Raw genomic sequence first — 14,523 nt, forward strand, 5'->3', positions numbered from 1 at the left:
GACACAGGAGTACATGTATAGTGTTTGTTTACTGAGACAAAAATGATGAAAGACCTAGTCATACACAAACACCCATTAAAAACATGTATTTTGTGTCTCTCTAAAATGCTGAAACACTAATTTTTAACTTGAGACACTAATTTTTTTACAATTTTTTCTCATGTCTAACTTACCAAATAGAATATGAAATTAGTGTCTTCTTGTGTCTATGTAAAATCGCACATGTTTTATTTTCAATGGCTGCTTTAATTTCTTTTTTATTCTCATTTATTTAGTTACCTAAACATATTTTACGAAAAATAATATATATTTTTTTACAAACGTATCTTTTTTCAAATAAATATAAGTTTAATCTCACGATCAAAAAATTCAACTTATAGTTAATTTTTTTTTCATTTTCTTAAATAAAGAGATTGAAAATGAATAACTTATAAGTAAAAAGAGAGAAAAAGATGAAAGTACCTCTATTGTTGTGTTGAGATAATCTAAAAAATAACAATGTAAACGAAGTAAATAGAAAAAAATTATAAATGTGACAAATAAAAAATTTAAATTTAAAAATCAAAACGGTTAAGAAGCCACTTAATTAGGAATTAGTATTAGAATTTTAAATTTTAAAATTTTAAATAGAGTTCCTAATTAGCTAGTGCAAATTTAAAATTTTTAAATAAACTTTTTTAATTAAACATTTGTTATTCATTAAGAATATAGGAATTTGTTAATTTAAAAATAATTTTTATTAGTTTCGTCATAAATAGTATCAATCCTATTATTTATCGATAAAAATAAATAAAATTAAATACAATCTAAAAATTAATAACCTTATAAATTACGTAAATTTAGAAAAAAATACTTAAAAAGAGAGAAAAAGATGAAAGTACTTCTACAATCTAAAAGATAATAATAAAAATTTATAAATGTGGCAAGTAAAAAAATTTAAATTTAAAAATCGAAATGGTTAAAAACTTAATTAGAAATTAGTATTAGAAATTCAAATTTAAAATTTTTAAATAGAATTTTCTAATTAGCTAGTATAAATTTTAAATTTTTAAATAAAATTTTCTAATCAAACGTCCGTTGTCTATTAGGAATATAGAAATTTGTTAATTTAAAAAAATTTTTTTAGTTTCATCATAAACAGTATTAACTTTATTATACTTTTTCTAAAATTTAAACAATATTATATTTTTTTTAAATAGTATAAATAACTTCACATCTTAATAAGATTGATAATTCTATTTACTTTATTATAATCCTTTGTAATTAGCATAGTAGCTTATAAATTATACAAAATTTTTAAAAAATATTCTCAAATCCAATTGCTTACATAAAAATTCAAAAAAAAAGTATATTTGAATTTAAATTTAAAATTCTAAAATAATACTTTAATTAAAAATTATAATTAGATTTTTTTTAAATAAGTATACATTAAAATTAATAACTAACTTAATTGTATCAACAATAATTTAAAGAAGAAATTTATAACTTTATGACATTAAATATCAAATTAAAAATTATCAGAACATCAACGGTGAGAATCAAATTAAAAATAAAACCACAAGTAATAACCAAATAACTTCAATTTATATTTAAAAAAATTCTAAATTCCAAACATAAAAATCGAAAAGAACCAAAAGAAAAATAACAACTCAAGAAAAGATAATGTTTCCACCAAAACAAACATATGCTTGGCATTATTCTATTAGATAGACTCTAAAAGGGATTCCAAAACATGTGCATCCAAATTTTCAAGTTTCTTTCTCAATCTTGATTTTCTTGCAAGTTGAGGTATCTCCTTCCACCTTCGAATCTTCCGACTCCGAGGATAGTTGCTTAGTTGGTGTAATAGCATTTTTCAACAATTCGGATTCATCATTGGTTGCAACTTCATTGGAATTCAAGCAATAAATTCTGTACAAAAAACCACGTTAAATTAAAGACTTCTTTCTAACCTTTGATTTTATCTCACTAATATTTTTTGAATAAAATTAAGATCTAACTTTGAGAGAACAAAAAAAAATATTTTTTGAACAAATACCTTAGCACCTTCTACTTTCTCCCCTTCAATGATTGAGGATGTCTTTGAAATTGGAAGTAAACCACCGGTGTAGTCAACATCCTAAAATTATAATTAATTATTATTTATAAATTAGATAATACTAATGACCAAGGAAGTAAAAAATAAATTGATTTTTAATAAAAAGTACACTTATATACTCACAATTTGAATAGGGTGAGCCTCTTTGAATTTATTTATGAGATCCACATTATCAGTCATCTTCTTAACTTTATAAGAAGGTGAAAAATGTGGATCATCAGATATTTGAACTTCAACGATGAAGAGAAATATCTTATCAATTAGGTTAAACAAAAGTGTAGGTGTATCCGATAGATCTCCTTTCTGCAGGGTATTACATAATATATTAATAATAAATAATATAAAAAGTACCAATAAAAATATTTTCACTAATGCTTTTAGAAATAAATATTGGTTAGATCTTACCAATAGGAGTGGATCAAGTATCTCTACACAGCTATTTCCCAAAACTTGTTTTGCCTCCTTGTCAAAGACTACATAACATGCACAGTCAGAATCATCAATGACACCAAACTTTATTCGATACCTACTTAAAAAAGAAAATAACATAAAAAAAAGTTAAATATAAACTTATTCAATATTTAATCCAATGTACATGGACTTTAATTTAAAAAAATAAATAAATAACCTTGGAGTCATGGATAAAAGGATATTAGTAGAAAATTCGCGTCTTCATCGAGCCAAACCATCTCAATTGAGTATGGCAATGGATAATTTTCGTAACTTGATAGTGTCCATAACCGTATCACCCGTATACGTACACACAAATTATTGATTGTAGGATTGATATCAGCAATTTTGTGAATACCAGCCATTGGAATAAGTAGGGAGATTTTGGATATATGTAAAGAAAGGAATTGATGTACTTTAAATTGTGGTGCTTTACATCTTTCATAACTTATCCTTTTATAGTTGTATCATAACTAAATTTTTTTAAATTTGGTTGACTTTAATTTAAAATTTAAAAAATAAAACAACCCAAACTTAAAATTTGAAAATAATAACCTAAACAAATAATAATTTAAAAATTATAAACTAACATAAATATTTATTTATAGTAATATTAGTATGTAACAACCGAAGAATAATTAACGTAAATTTTTTTAAAACTCTAAATTTCTTTAAAAGAATTTATGTAGCTGCAATTTAAAAAAAAAATCAACAAAATTTTAAAAAATAATGCTAAAAAAATTAACAGATTTTTTAAAAATAGTGTTAAAATATAAAAAAGAACAACCTAAGTAAAATCTAAATAAAATTTAAAAAATAACAACTTAAATAAAATAATTTGAAATTTAAAAAATAACAACCTAAGTAAAACAACCCAAACAAATAAAACAATTTAAAATTTAAAAAATAACAACGTAACTAAAACAACCCAAATTTAAAATTTGAAAATAACAACCTAAGCAAATAATAATTAATAATTTATAAATATAAATCTAAAAATTTCTATTGACGACACGTAAGCAAATAAACTCCCAGACTCAACGTATGAGCGCCACATCAGCAAATGAGCTCCCCATTTGTATTACTATAAAGATATATAGATTAGTTTTTGTAATCTAGATCTTGAAATTATATATCACAACATAACTAGATAATGTTTTGGAACAAATATCCGATTTCGTATGTGTCTCATACACAAAATTTTTTATTTATTGTATCCTAATTCAATAGTAATCAAAAGTTTAGTTTAATAAGATTATTTGTGACAAGAATATCTAAAATTTTTTAATCTATTTTGATCCGAGTCATTGCTTTAATTACTTGAAATAGAAGGCTAATGAAAAATATACCAAATGTACTTAGATTTTGTGTTGTCTCTAAATGAGAACTTAATTAACTTGAGAAAATTTGAATAAATAATCTCTTTTAATAGGTAAATTTTACTCTACCTTTTCTATAATAATATATATATTACCCTCTATGACATGTCATCTTTTAATTGGTTGCTATGTTAACTATAGTTAAACTATTGGTAATTAAATTATAGCCCAAAGTGGGTAATTATATAATTTATTAAAATGTTAAAAATTCAGTCTTTTATTCTTTTCCAAATCAGCCTCCCACACAATGAACCTTAATCTTCTGTATTTCCTCCCCCGTTCCGACACCGTCGCCGCCACCCGAGGATAACCGTCTCATTGGGTGCCCCATTCTCTCCATCTGTCGTGCCATCTCCGTGCTCGAAAGCATCGCCGCCGCCGTCGTCACAAGCAACGCCGCCTTCCTCACGGTATCCTTCCCTCTCATGAAATTACGTTGCAGAATCCCTTATCCATTCTGCAATAACCACCAAGTGTGATGAACATTAATCAAATGGCTTTTTTAACTTGTTCATCGTCTTCATCCTTCTCAACAAAGCTTCCTCTTCATTTCTCAACACCTCTAAAAAGAACAAGAAGAAGAAGCAACCACGATTTTTTAAGAATGGTGACTCGTTCCTGTCTCGATGATAGTTCAGCACTTCTCCGAGCAGCTCAATACACTGTATGCCTATGAAACTTGAATTCCCAGTTCTGCAGCTTTCAAAGTTTGCAACTTTGCAATTTACTATGTGTGATCAATGTATGGTTTTTCATGCATGCCAATTCAGAATTCACTAGCTTTGTTATCATAATCCCTAGTTTCATGTTTTACTTAGCAATGTTTGTCAAAAATCCTTTCTCTTTTTGTTGGGTTGCTTTCTGTGAATTAGTTGATACAGTATTGCATTCTTGTTGTTGATGCCTAGTGTTGTAATGTATGCAGCTTTTTGTTGTCCAGATTTTAGGGTTACTAGGCTTATGTTGGGATTAAAACTCCTTTTTTATGCATAGTGATTTTCCACATTGTTGGAAGATGAATGATTTTGTAGATATGCTGTTTGATAGGTAGACACATATGTGAAAAGTGGAATGGCTGTAAGATTGGGGTTTGGTCACGCTTCTTGTATGGCAATTCAGCATTTGGGTCGCCAGCTTCGTACCGGTAATTTGAAGGACATAGTAGGGATTCCTATGTGAGTTCTTTCTCTTTGGCACTTTATATTTCTTCTTCCCTTCCTTTTTTATATTATCAGTCATTACTATGTTGTTTCAATGATGTTAGTTATTTGAATTAGCCATATTCTGAATTTTGGTCACTTTCCACAATGAAAATATCTTTATACAATGGGAATTTCAATCAAACCAATGAACTGTTGAACCTTAATGCATTGGTTGTTCCAAGTCTGTTGCAAGTGCAAGTGAGGCAGCAAAGTCTGGGATACCATTGGATACCTACCAAGACAGTACTCAAGTGTGCATAAAAATAATTAGCTTCTACATTTTTCTTTAATGTTGAGTGTTTCTTGTTTTAGAGGATCTTGGTTGCCTGAAACTTGAATTTAAGTAAAAGGTGGAAATGTGTAAAGTAAAGTGGATTTTTTTTCTTCTTTTCATTCTATTCCTCTAATACTTGAAATCTTAGTTCATAATCACTAGCAATTGCTCCATTGTAGATTGATTTTACCTTTGATGATGCTGATGCTATAGAAGAAGGGACACTTGTTACTATCATTGGGCGCCGTCGTCACAAGCAGTGCCGCCTTCCTCACGGTATCCTTCCCTCTCACCCAATATTATTATTATGAAGATCGATACATGGATGGATAGATGATAAGCATAATTTCTTTGTATTTTGGGGGTACATGGATCAGATATTTTTCCATCTACGCATTCAACTTATCATTCGCAGGTCTGCAAACTCTCTAAATTGCTGTTGTAATGAATAAGCCTCGTTCTTTCTGCAGTTTGCTTGACTTTAATATTCATTCTGAAGCAAGATTTCAGACATCCTAACCACTTCTGGATTTGTTCTAGGCAAGTGGACCTCTTGGGATTGGATTAAGGCCATTAAATTCTCCAAATACAGTCTCTAGTATGGGTCAGTATGACCAGATCCTCCAGCAGTATCAATAGCACCAGAAGTTGTCGTAGTTCCGCCTTCAAATGTCAACCGTAAATTAGTTGTTTGGGGATCAGGGCATGAAAGCTATGCAAACTGCACAATCCACACCAGATCCATTTGGTTTGCTTGGCTTGTTAAGTGTGATCAGGATGAGTGATCCAGACTTGACATCTCTTGCACTTGGATTGATCTTACTACACTTGGATTAAATTTGAATTCATCTGAAAATCTACACAAGACGTTTGGGTCTCCATGGTCCGATGAACCTGCAAAGGGTGATCCAGAGTTTAATGTGCCACAATGTTATTACGCAAAGCAGCCCCCTGCTTTACATGTGAGGTTTTTTAATTATGCCATAGAATCGATTTCTTTATTTGCAAATCCTTCATTAGGCTTACTGCTTGTTGCATGATGCAGCAAGGTTACCTTTCAAAGTTTTCAGTGGAAACATTGTTTTACATATTCTACAGGTTTGCAATTACATCTTACTTGATTTCTAATTGGCTTGCTTAGTATTATAATTAACCAGTTTTTTCCTTGGTTGCAGCATGCCCAAAGACGAAGCACAATTATATGCTGCAAATTAAATGAGTTGTATGCACATGCCCTCCAATTCTTCTTTTTTTTTTTGTTATTTATATTTTATTTTTCTGTGGTTAGGGCTTATTTCCAAATTATGTTGGGATGGTTACAATTTGGGAGCAATTAATGGTTAAATCAGTCAATACTTGGTAACCTTTCTTTGTTTATCAGTCACTGATTTTAAGTATTCCTACAACAAAACTTATATTGGCAGGAACTCCTAAATTAAAATCTAAATTGTTTTCCTCTGATTAATAATTTATAACAAGGTAGGTGGTTGTTGCTTTCAGGCACAATAAAGGATGGTATTATCACAAAGAGAATCATTTCTGGTTTATAAGAGTTCCCAACATGGAGCTGCTTGTTAAAATAAATACATACCAGAGAGGATCTTATCACTATTTCTATCCAAACACATTTGAAACTGTTTGCAAGGTTAGCTTTATACATAATAGTATATTTGTTTTTAAAATGCATATCATTAGATCAAACCCTTTACCATTAGCCAAAAGCTATATGCATAGCCTGATTATTACGATGAACGACTCTTCTCTGATTCATGAACAACATAACACTGCTCTAGGTCAATATTCCAAACCACACTATCTTTTCTGTCAAGTCTTATTTTCTGTCCTCTTTAAACTTTCAGGTCCTAGAACAGTTGAATGTTTTTGCTCATGAAGATATTGATGCTGCTGTAGAGGCAATGAATGATGTGAGTAACCCATTTCATGTTGCATTTGCTTAGTTGACTAGTTGTAGGGTCTGTTGAAGCTTCGTTTTATTTGTATATGTTGGTTATTCAATGGGAAACCAGTGGTTGCAAAGAACTGATTCTAACTGGGTCTCTTGTGCGTTAAATTTTGATTTTCAGATGCCTATTAGGAAGCTCTACATGTTGATTGAGATGGCAGCTGGTGCACGAAATTGTGATCTCCAGGCTCGAACAAATCCTGGTAATGGCTCCAAAGCTTGGTGCTCTGATCTTAATTCATGGTTGTCACAACTTCGATACAACTAACCAGCAAGTGCACTGGGTCGTCCAAGTAATACCTTACGTGAGTAAGGGTCGAATCCCACGGAGATTGTTGGTATGAAACAAGCTATGGTCACCTTGTAAATCTCAGTCAGGCAGATATAAAGTGATAATGGAATTTTCGAATATGATATAATAAAATAGGGATAGAGATACTTATGTAATTCATTGGTAGGAATTTCAGATAAGCGAATGGAGATGCTTTTTGTTCCTCTGAACCTCTGCTTTCCTGCTATCTTCATCCAATCTGTCTTACTCCTTTCCATGGCTGGCTGTATGCAAGGGCATCACCGTTGTCAGTGGCTACATTCCCTCCTCTCAGTGAATAATATGCTCACGCACCCTGTCACGGCACGGCTATTCATCTGTCGGTTCTCGATCATGCTGGAATAGGATTCACCCTCCTTTTGCGTCTGTCACTAACGCCCAACAATCGCGAGTTTGAAGCTCGTCACAGTTATTCAATCATTGAATCCTACTCAGAATACCACAGACAAGGTTTAGATCTTCCGGATTCTCTTGAATGCCGCCATCATTCTAGCTTACGCCACGAAGATTCTGGTTAGGAGATCTAAGAGATACTCATTCTAGCTTAATTCATGTAGAACAGAAGTGTTTGTCAGGCACGCGTTCATAAGAGAGAAGGATGATGAGCGTCACACATAATCATCACCTTCATCACGTTCTTGGGTGCGAATGGATATCTTAGAAGCGAAATAAGATGAATTGAATAGAAAACAGTAGTACTTTTCATTAATCTTTGAGGAACAGTAGAGCTCCACACCTTAATCTATGGAGTGTAGAAACTCTACCGTTGAAAATACATAAGTGAAAGGTCCAGGCATGGCCGAGATGGCCAGCCCCCTAAACGAGATCATAGGATCAAAATACAATCCGGGATGGTAAAAAAGACTAGTAAAAGGTCCTATTTATAATAAACTAGTCACTAGGGTTTACATGAGTAAGTAATTGATGAATAAATCCACTTCCGGGGCCCACTTGGTGTGTGTTTGGGCTGAGCCTAAGTGTTGCACGTTCAGAGGCCATTTGTGGAGTTGAACGCCAGTTTTTGTGCCAGTTTGGGCGTTCAACTCTGGTTTTGGATCCTTTTCTGGCGCTGGACGCCAGATTTGGGCAGAAGGCTGGCGTTGAACGCCAGTTTAAGTCGTCAATTCTTGGCCAAAGTATGGACTATTATATATTGCTGGAAAGCCCTAGATGTCTACTTTCCAACGCAATTGGAAGCGCGCCATTTCGAGTTCTGTAGCTCCAGAAAATCCACTTTGAGTGCAGGGAGGTCAGAATCCAACAGCATCAGCAGTCCTTTTTCAACCTCTGAATCTGATTTCTGCTCAAGTCCCTCAATTTCAGCCAGAAAATACCTGAAATCACAGAAAAACACACAAACTCATAGTAAAGTCCAGAAATGTGAATTTAACACAAAATCTATTAAAAACATCCCTAAAAGTAACTAGATCCTACTAAAAACATACTAAAAACAATGTCAAAAAGTGTATAAATTATCCGCTCATCACAACACCAAACTTAAATTGTTGCTTGTCCCCAAGTAACTGAAAATCAAAATAGGATAAAAAGAATAGAACATACTATAAATTCCAAACTATCAATGAAACATAGCTTCAATCATATGAGCGGGACTTATAGCTTTTTGCCTCTTGAATAGTTTTGGCATCTCACTTTATCCATTGAGGTTCAGAATGATTGGCATCTATAGGAACTCAGAGTTCAGATGGTGTTATTGATTCTCCTAGTTCAGTATGATGATTCTTGAACACAGCTATTTTATGAGTCTTGGCCGTGGCCCTAAGCACTTTGTTTTCCAGTATTACCACCGGATACATAAATGCCACAGACACATAATCGGGTGAACCTTTTCAGATTGTGACTCAGCTTTGCTAAAGTCCCCAATTAGAGGTGTCCAGGGTTCTTAGGCACACTCTTTTTTTTGCTTTGGACCTTGACTTTAACCGCTCAGTCTCAAGTTTTCACTTGACACCTACACGCCACAAGCACATGGTTAGGGACAGCTTGGTTTAGCCGCTTAGACCAGGATTTTATTCCTTTAGGCCCTCCTATCCACTGATGCTCAAAGCCTTGGGATCCTTTTTATTTTCCCTTGCATTTTGGTTTTAAGGGTTATTGGCTTTTTCTGCTTGCTTTTTCTTTTTCTTTCTATTTTTTTTTTCCGCCTATTTTTTTTTTCTGCAAGCTTTGTTCTTTGCTGCTTTTTCTTGCTTCAAGAATCATTTTTATGATTTTTCAGATTATCAAATAACATGTCTCTTAGTCATCATTCTTTCAAGATCCAACATATTTAACATTCTTAAACAACAACTTCAAAAGACATATGCACTGTTCAAGCATACATTCATAAAACAAGAAGCATTGTCACTACATCAATATAATTAGACTAAGTTCAAGGATAAATTCGAAACTCATGTACTTCTTGTTCTTTTGAATTAAAACATTTTTCATTTAAGAGAGGTGATGGATTCATAGGACATTTATAACTTTAAGACATAGTTACTAACTACTAATGATCATGTAATGAAGACACAAACACAGATAAGCACATAACATAGAAAACGAAAAACAGAAGAAATAAGAACAAGGAATGAATCCACCTTAGTGATGGTGGCGTTTCCTTCTTGAGGAACCAATGATGTCCTTGAGCTCTTCTATGTCTCTTCCTTGTCTTTGTTGCTCCTTCTTCATTGCTTTTAGATCTTCTCTGATTTCATGAAGGATGATGGAATGCTCTTGATGTTCCACCCTTAGTTGCTTCCAATAATTGTGTGGAAGAAAATGTATCCCTTGAGGTATCTCAGGGATCTCTTGATTTGCAGTCAAATGTTCTACCACTGAGCTATAGACCCTTGATGGAAGCTTTTGTCTTCCCTTTCCTCTTTCTAGAGATTTCTCTGGCCTTAGGTGCCATCAATGGTTATGGAAAAAAACAAAAAAGCTATGCTTTTACCACACCAAACTTAGAATGTTGCTCGTCCTCGAGCAAAAGAAGAAAGAATAGAAGAATAAGAAGAAGATATGGAGGAGATGGATGGGAGTGTGTATTCGGCCATATGGGTGGGATTGGGTGGGGAAGAGATGTTGAATTTTTGAAGGTAAGTGGGTGTTTGGATGTGAGTGGTAAAGAGTTAATAGGGAAGAGTGTTTATTGGGAATAGAGGATGATTGAGAAGAGAGAAGAGAGTGAGTGGAGGTAGGTGGGGATCCTGTGGGGTCCACAGATCCTGAGGTGATCCTGTGAGGTCCACAGATCTTGAGGTGTCAAGGCATTTACATCCCTGCACCAATTTAGGCATGCAAAATGCCCTTGCACACAACTCTGGGCGTTCATCGCCAGGTTGGTGCCCATTTTGGGCGTTCAACGCCCATTTGCTGCCATTTCTGGCGTTGAACGCCAGAACCATGCTTGTTCTGGGCATTCAGGGCCAGGATGCTCCCATTCTGGGCGTTCAGCGCCAGAACTATGCTCTGTTCTGGCGTTTGAACGCCACACAGATGCTCCTCCAGGGTGTGATTTTTCTTCTGCTGTTTTTGATTCCGTTTTTGAATTTTTTGTTTATTTTGTGACTCCACATGATCATGAACCTAAGAAAACATGAAAAACAATAAAAATAAGAATTAGATAAACATTGGGTTGCCTCCCAACAAGCGCTTCTTTAATGTCAATAGCTTGATAGTGGGCTCTCATGGAGCCTCACAGATGTGCAGAGCTTTGTTGAGACTCTCCAACACCAAACTTAGAGTTTGGATATGGGAGTTCAACACCAAACTTAGAGTTTGGTTGTGGCCTCCCAACACCAAACTCTAAGTTTGGTGTTGAACTCCCATATCCAAACTCTAAGTTTGGTTGTGGCCTCCCAACACCAAACTTAGAGTTTGACTGTGGGGGCTCTGGTTGACTCTGCTTTGAGAGAAGCTTTTCATGCTTCCTCTTCATGGTTGCAGAGGGAGATCCTTGAGTTTTGAATACAAGGGAGTTCTCATTCCATTGAAGGACTATTTCACCTCTGTCAACATCAATCACAGCTTTTGCTATGGCCAGGAAAGGTCTTCCTAGGATGATGGATTCATCCTCTTCCTTTCCAGTATCCAGGACTATGAAATCAGTAGGTATGTAAAGGCCCTCAACCTTTACTAATACATCTTCTACTTGTCCATAAGCATGTTTTCTTGAGCTGTCTGCCATCTCTAGTGAGATTTTAGCAGCTTGCACCCCATAGATTCCCAGTTTCTCTATTACAGAGAGGGGCATGAGGTTTATTCCTGAACCAAGGTCACACAGAGCCTTAAAGATCATGGTGCCTATGGTACAAGGTATTATGAACTTTCCAGGATCCTGTCTCTTCTGAGGCAATGTCAGTTGATCCAGATCACTTAGTTCATTGATGAACAAGGGAGGTTCAACTTCCCAAGCATCAATGCCAAATAATTTGGCATTCAGCTTCATGATTGCACCAAGAAACTTGGCAGTTTGCTCTTCAGTAACATCCTCATTCTCTTCAGAAGAGGAATACTCATCAGAGCTCATGAAGGGCATAAGGAGGTTCAATGGAATCTCTATGGTCTCTAGATGAGCCTCAGAGTCCTTTGGTTCCTCAGAGGGAAGCTCCTTATTGATCACTGGACGTCCCAGGAGGTCTTCCTCCTTGGGATTCTCGTCCTCTCCTCTCCTCACAGGTTCGGCCATGGCGCTTATGTCAATGGCCTTGCACTCTCCTTTTGGATTCTCTTCTGTATTGCTTGGGAGAGTACTAGGAGGGATTTCAGTGATCCTTTTACTCAGCTGGCCCACTTGTGCTTCCAGATTTCTAATGGAAGACCTTGTTTCATTCATGAAACTTACAGTGGCCTTAGATAGATCAGAGACTAGATTTGCTAAATTAGAAGCATTTTGTTCAGAGTTCTCTGTCTGTTGCTGAGTTGATGATGGAAAAGGCTTGCTATTGCTAAACCTGTTTCTTCCACCATTATTAAAGCCTTGTTGGGGCTTTTGATCCTTCCATGAGAAATTTGGATGATTTCTCCATGTTGAGTTATAGGTGTTTCCATAAGGTTCACCTAAGTAATTTACCTCTGCTATTGCAGGGTTCTCAGGATCATAGGCTTCTTCTTCAGAAGATGCCTCTTGAGTACTGTTGGATGCAGCTTGCATTCCATGCAGACTCTAAGAAATCATATTGACTTGCTGAGTCAATATTTTATTCTGAGCCAATATGGCATTCAGAGTATCAACCTCAAGAACTCCCTTCTTCATAGGCGTCCCATTACTCACAGGATTCCTTTCAGAAGTGTACATGAACTGGTTATTAGCAACCATGTCAATGAGTTCTTGAGCTTCTGCAGGCGTTTTCTTTAGGTGAATGGATCCACCTGTAGAGGTGTCCAGTGACATCTTTGATAGCTCAGATAAACCATCATAGAATATATCCAGGATGGTCCATTCTGAAAGCATGTCAGAAGGACACTTTTTGGTCAACTGTTTGTATCTTTCCCAAGCTTCATAGAGGGATTCACCTTCTTTCTGTCTGAAGGTTTGAACATCAGCTCTAAGCTTGCTCAGCTTTTGAGGAGGAAAGTAATTGGCTAAGAAAGCCGTGACCAGCTTATCCCAAGAGTTCAGGCTGTCTTTGGGTTGAGAATCCAACCATAATCTAGCTCTGTCTCTTACAGCAAAAGGGAAAAGCATGAGCCTGTAGACTTCAGGATCTACTCCATTAGTCTTAACAGTATCACATATCTGCAAGAATTAAGTTAAGAACTGAAAAGGATCTTCAGATGGAAGTCCATGAAACTTGCAGTTCTGCTGCATCAGAGAAACTAATTGAGGTTTCAGCTCAAAGTTGTTTGCTCCAATGGCAGGAATGGAGATGCTTCTTCCATGTAAATTGGAATTAGGTGCAGTGAAGTCACCAAGCATCTTCCTTATATTATTATTATTTTTGGCTGCCATCTCCTTTTCCTGTTCGAAAATTTCTGAAAGGTTATCTCTGGATTGTTGTATTTTAGCTTCTCTTAATTTTTTTCTTCAGAGTCCTTTCAGGTTCTGGATCTGCTTTAACAAGAATGTTCTTGTCCTTGCTCCTGCTCATATGACAAAGAAGATGGCACAGAAAAAATAGTAATAATAATATGGATCCTTTATACCACAGTATAGGGATCCTTGTGTTAGTAGAAGAAAAGAAGGGAAGAAAATCTGAACTCAGAGAGAGAGGGGGTTCGGATTTTTGGAGAGTTGAAGGAAAGATGTTAGTATATCAATAAACAAATAGAAGAAGATGAGAGGGGGAAGTGAATTTTCGAAAACAATTTTTGAAAAAGAGTTAGTGATTTTTGAAAATAGTTTTTGAAAAAGGTTAGTATTTTTTTTCGAAATTTTTTTTTTAAATAAAAAATAAAAATAATTAGTTAATGAAAAAGAAATTTTTGAAAAAGAGGGAAGATATTTTCGAAAATTAGAGAGAGAGAGTTAGTTAGGTAGTTTTGAAAAAGTTAAGAAACAAACAAAAAGTTAGTTAGTTAGTTGAAACAAATTTGAAAAGATAAGAAGTTGGGAAGTTAGAGAATCAAATTTTGAAAAAGATAAGATAAGAAGATATTTTTTTGAAAAGATATGATAGAAATTAGTTTTTGAAAAAGATTTGATTTTTAAAATCACAATTAATGACTTGATTCATAAGAAATCACAAGATATGATTCTAGAACTTAAAGTTTGAATCTTTCTTAACAAGCAAGTAACAAACTTCAAATATTTGAATCAAAACATTAATTGATTATATTATTTTCGAAAATTTGATATAAAAATAAGAAAAAGATTTTTGAAAAATAT

General features: G+C 34.2%; 1 long non-coding RNA gene and 1 other non-coding gene across 2 annotated transcripts; both read left to right on the forward strand.

The window, feature by feature from the left end:
* Positions 1-6,094: 6,094 nt before the first annotated feature.
* LOC140179494 (uncharacterized) lies at positions 6,095-6,645 on the forward strand. Its single transcript, XR_011872976.1, has 3 exons — positions 6,095-6,365; positions 6,449-6,501; positions 6,579-6,645. It is a non-coding gene; the product is annotated as an uncharacterized lncRNA (long non-coding RNA).
* A 6,498-nt stretch (positions 6,646-13,143) lies between these two features.
* Positions 13,144-13,251, forward strand: LOC112752453 (small nucleolar RNA R71). The gene has a single exon (XR_003176889.1). It is a non-coding gene; the product is annotated as a small nucleolar RNA R71 (small nucleolar RNA).
* Positions 13,252-14,523: the final 1,272 nt, after the last annotated feature.

The sequence above is a fragment of the Arachis hypogaea genome, chromosome 15 (assembly GCF_003086295.3).
Source record: "Arachis hypogaea cultivar Tifrunner chromosome 15, arahy.Tifrunner.gnm2.J5K5, whole genome shotgun sequence".
NCBI lineage: Eukaryota > Viridiplantae > Streptophyta > Magnoliopsida > Fabales > Fabaceae > Arachis > Arachis hypogaea.